Consider the following 5,503-nt stretch of genomic DNA (forward strand, 5'->3'; position numbering starts at 1 on the left):
TGACAAAAAGCTTCAGTTTTAATGTATACATGAACTGATTTCCATTAATACATCAAGATTTGGAGACCCTTTCTGTATCAGAAGCTTGTATTATTATGTGGTATGAAATGTCTACCACCACTGCACCACCAGTAGAGTGAAGATCCAAGGTTCCTTAAAAGAAGTATCCAATATGAAATTGTTTAACATTGGCCTTAGTGTTTAAAGGGGAAAGATCATCCTCCTCCCAAATACAGTAAAACAATAATGTATAGTGACAATAATGAAATTATTTCACTTAGAACACAAATGGCAGGCATTATCTCCCCTGTTGCAAGTGCCCTTCAGGGTGCAACATGCTAGAGCACAGATTCTATTGCAGTTAAACTGTGCTGACTCTTTGAGGCAGGAGGCTCTATCTATTACACTGTCAGAGCTATAATTTTGATCACTATGCAACTTCCAGATACAACATAAAGAGCTTCTGGAGTGAGAGTCCCATTGCAGAGTGCCTGAATCCGACCCTGGATTTGCAGAAGAGTCATGCACTCCTGATTAGGCAATGGGCAGATTTACTTCATGAGTAACATGCCACCTTTCTGAGCCTTTGAAGTGAAACCACCAGCTAGCCAGATGAAAACAGTGACTCTGCTGAAAGAGGCCTTCACCTTTCTGATAAATCTGGTAAAAGTAACTAGATCGAGTGTTAACCAAGAGTTTCATAACAAACAGAAGATAGTAATTCATTAGGAAAAAATCTGTATCTTTCTTAATTCTTAGACACTAGTTTTATAGAGTTTCAGATATTACATTCAGAAAAGTCATCATTAACCTTTAGCTCATTTACCCATTGCCAGAAGCGTGCTTAGCCCAATAAACTCTTTCTACCCCCTTGAACTTCATAATTGCTATAAAAGCAATTATAGAAGAAATGGGTTCAAATTATGTCAAAACATGAGTGGACTATAAATTCCTTGATATATCCAGTAAATAATTTTTTGTGCAATTTGAGGAAAAAAATAAAAAAAAACCAAAACAAAACAAAACCCTGATGAAAACCCCACCATACTAATTTATCTCCATTTAGGTATCTATTAATCACTGTTAGACCACAGAAATTGGTAGCAGTAAGCCATTAAGGTGTAAATTCTGATGTCAAAACAAATGAGTACACTGGCAAAAACTCCTGTGAAAATCTAAATCAATAAAAACTGATGGAACCAGTCCATTCTTGCGATATAAGTGCATATCCAAGAAAGCTCTACAAGCAAAAGCAGACTGTCTATTTTGGTATTGTAATATTAATAAGTTGTAAAAAGATAGATGAAACCTCAGATTTTTCTACTCAGAAGTCAGCTTTCTATTTCAAGCACTCTGGGGTCTAATGCTGAAGTTTCATGCAGGTGGTAAGATAAATGTGATATAGCTGCACAGTACCCTTCTTACACTCCCTTTTAGCTACCTCAGAATTTCTGGAGGGCAGCCAAAGCAGTGACTTCTGCCTTAGTTTGCAGACAGCTCTAAAGAGTGGCTATGGGAGAGAAAGCAGAAGATTTGAACAACGTTCCAAGACAGCCCAGCATCACACAGGTGTGCATACTTCTACTGAAAGTGGCTGGGTCCTTTGTTTTCAGTCTTGCTTTTCCAGGCAAGGACTCAGGAAACCACCCAGAAGGGCAAGGATTCTCACTGTGGAGGAAGAGATCTCTTCTGCCCTTCCCCTTCCACACTTGTTTTTCTTCTTTTTCACTAATGAGAAGAGTTGAGACTTGTTGGGGGCCTGGGCCATCCCTGTTCAGTTGCAGTCTGAAGATACAGAATGAGAGAAGCTGTCCACAGCTGGATCTAGATGCTCTCTAACTATCTTCTGCCATAGACAGCCTTTAGTGGTCTCCACAGCAGGACACAGAGCACTCCAGACCTTACCCTGACACAGTTATTAGCTGAAGTGTGTTGAGGCATGTGGAAACAGAAAACACATTCCCTGAACTGGAGCTGGTCCTGCCTCTCAGGCTGTCAGTAATGTTGGTCCTGCCAAGGCACTTGGCTATTGACATCCTTTATATTTCCCCTTTTGACAACTATAGTAAAGATCTTTCCTCAGTATTGCTACACATCAGTGTTTGCAGCTATCTGCTTTGCTCCTCTGCCAGGATTTTATTACTCAGCAGCAGGAACAGCAGACCCAGACCTGCATCTCTGCTACTCTAGTGTACAATCTGACACATTACACCATCGGTGCAACAAGAGAGCACAGCAGTGTGGTCTTATCAGGCAGCTGAGGCACAGATACACATGAGTGAAAGGCAGGATAGGTAGGGACAGCAATATCTTTAATCATGCCAGTACACTTCAGTGAAAGATATCTTCTAAATAACTAAATTGATCACTCTGCTATCCATATGCATTCATATTTACCCAAAGTAAATAGGATAGACAAAATTATAATTCAAACATTACATGAGAAAGTCCTTAACTTATCCACCTTCCTAAATTACTTTTATGAAAGCATTTGTTAGGGTTCTTTTTTACATTACAAACATTATTTTTGCAGTTTTCATTAACAAAAGTTAGTTGCATATGATGTCATGCTGACCGTACACCATTCATTTGTTTATGTTACTTTTACACAACTAGCTAAAGAAATACTAAGGAAGACTAAAAATGGGTTTCTCACTCTTCCAGTGGACACTTATATCTCTCTCTGCGAAGCAGAAAGCATACATCAGTAAACAATCTTCTATTATGGCAATAATAAATAAAATAAAAGACAGTCTAAAATGAAGCCCAACTATAATAATTCAAGAACATACCAGCTCCAGGGGTTGTACAGAAATCCAGATAATTTGGAGCAGGGAACCTGTGTTTCCACAGGAGGTAAACAAAAAGTTGTGGTGGAGAGAAGGAAGGCACTTCATTTGTGGGACATCAATAGCAGCTGATTTGCTCTTGGGCTCAGTCACTGCTGTCAGTCTCCTTTCCACCTACACAAGCAAGAAGATTAAGAAAGACACTGGCCCGCATTCTGGTGAGGAGAGACTACTTGTTTAAGGAACCACCCCTTGGTAAGATCTCTTTCTTTTCCCTGGCCCCACCCCCCTGTACTTCAAACATTTTTAAGCCTTTAGAAATCTGAGTTCTGAAGAAACTGTTTTTTTCTCCTTTATTTTATTTTTAGTAGGTAATGAACTAACCTGAGAACAGAACCTTCATTAGCAACCTGAAGATCAGGGGTTTTTACTGAAGGTATTAGACACCATGGGATTTTTTGGTGTTTGTGCAGACTGAAGGCATTGCTTTAGTGTTGCTTTGGTTTCTTACTTCCCAATCTATTTTAATTGGCAATAAGTTAATGTTCCATAAATCTTTTCAGCCCATAGTGGTAACTGCTAAATGGTATCACCATCTTTATCTTGCCCCTCAAGATTCTCTGTCTTATTTTCTTCCTTTGTCCTGTTGAGGAGGGAGAGAGTAGCCAAGTGGGCATCTGGCAGCCAAGCAAGGTTAACCCATCAGAGAATGCAAGATTAAAACACAGCCTTCAGGAAAAGGAGTCCCCTGCCCCCCTTGTGTGCGTTGTCTCTTCCTCTGGGTCAGTGTAACAATAAGATTGTCACTATCTGCCCTGAAAATCATCACCACCACTTTTTTCGTGCCTATGTTTTTTGCCAGCAGTGACCAGCATCCAACATTCAGACTTCTTCTTGGGTCTCTGATTATCTTAGGAATTAGCTTATCAAGGTCATTCCTTGTTTTCAGCCTCTATAGCTTCTCCTGTTTGACCTCAGTTTATGCTGAAATAATTACAGAACTCTTTAATGCCTGGGCACTGCCTAATAATTCAGCTGATTTAGATTTGTGTATAATTTATTAGTCACACAGAAAGAAAGGTGGAGCTAATTACTTCATTGAGTTTTCCCTGCAGATGGAATAACCTGTCTTCCTTTATTGTCTCCATGAAAATAGTATTCTTGGACTATTTCTTTTATAATTCTTTGTCATTATAAGTCATTGATAGGTTTCTGTAGGATTTGTGAAATGAGTAATTTTACAGGCAGAGAAACCAAAAGACCAGGACACAAATCAGGAGGTTCAGATTCTAGTTCCATCTCAGCTATCCCTTTCAACTAATGATTATTGTTGCATTTTGTGATGAAACACCTTGGTTCTTCAGGACTTCTGTGTTTCGTTTTGGGGTTTCTCTGGTTTAACTCTTGATTCTTCAGAGTTAAATTGATTTTTTTTTTAGTTTTGCCGTAGTTTTATAAAGTTCCTGATTCTTTCCATAAAATATAATTTATATATATGTAAATGAGAAAAAAAGCTTTTACTTTTCTAACTCATACTCTTGTCCATCATACCCTTCATCTTTACTGTATATTTTTTAAATTGGTAGAGAAATGAGCTAGCACACAGAGAAGTCAGTACTTCTGATAAATTCAGCAAAGTCTGGTAGAAGTCCTAAAGGCTCACACTTTTCCAGACAGAGCTAATATTCTGTCTGGAACAGCTCCCAAAACAGGCATGTTTTAACAAGTACATTTATGATTAAGCTGAATTGTGAAATCAGAAGTACATAGAACTGGAAGGCTCCTGACAGGGTTTCAGCTTTATTCAGAAAGGGAAACAACACAGACAGGTGCAAAATCCTCCTAGAATTTCCTGAGGCACAGTCCTATTTACAAAGAAGGAAGCTAGCCCCGCTGAACAGTGACCAGTTGTCATTGTCTCCAGCCACAGGGAGTGTGATGAGCAGCTACAGGGGTTTCAGAGGGCATGGGAGCTGCAGCAGCCTGCATGGTCCTCTGAGGTGGGGCTCTGGATGTCTGCGTCCAGGTGTTGTCAGCAGGGGTGGCCCCCGTGAGAAGAGGCCCGAGCAGCAGGGTGGGCATTTGCCAACCAGCCAAGGTGAACCCATTCCACATGGGCAGAGAGCAGCTCCTTTCCATGACAGACAGGCCATTGTCCCCAGAGCCCAGTCCACCTGGCCCACAGGACAGCTAGAGTTGTAGACAGCTCCTTTCTTTTCCTGATGTGTTTTCCAGCACATACATCACAAGGATAAGCCTGTGGTTTCATCTTTCCGTTATAAAGCCATCCCGAGTGGCTGTACAAACAGACTATACGCCCCACAGGCCCTACTTGCCAAAGCACAGTATCCTTGCTGTGAGAGAAGGTAGGAAGAAAAAGCATTTCCCCATTAAAAATGCTTTCACCTTCACCTTGGAATGTGTAATACCGAACACATCAAACAGCTCTTCTGAAAGAGACTTATCTTTTCCTCATGGTACAGTTAATATGAGAGTATTTCCTTGCCCTCTTCTGCACAGTCCATCCTAGGAAAGCAAGAGAGGATATAAGCATTCCCATGCCATACCATAATCAGGACACTGTGAGCTGTATGAGAGCCCAGAGGCTTCAGAGCAGGCTGGACAAATTTATGGGCTATAGCGATACCCAGAGTGATTAAATATGAAGGCAACACTTCTGGTTGTGGAAGCGCCTGAGCTAAATGGTGGGGAAT

Source organism: Geospiza fortis, unplaced genomic scaffold, assembly GCF_000277835.1.
Source record: "Geospiza fortis unplaced genomic scaffold, GeoFor_1.0 scaffold195, whole genome shotgun sequence".
In the NCBI taxonomy this organism is placed as follows: Eukaryota; Metazoa; Chordata; class Aves; order Passeriformes; family Thraupidae; genus Geospiza; species Geospiza fortis.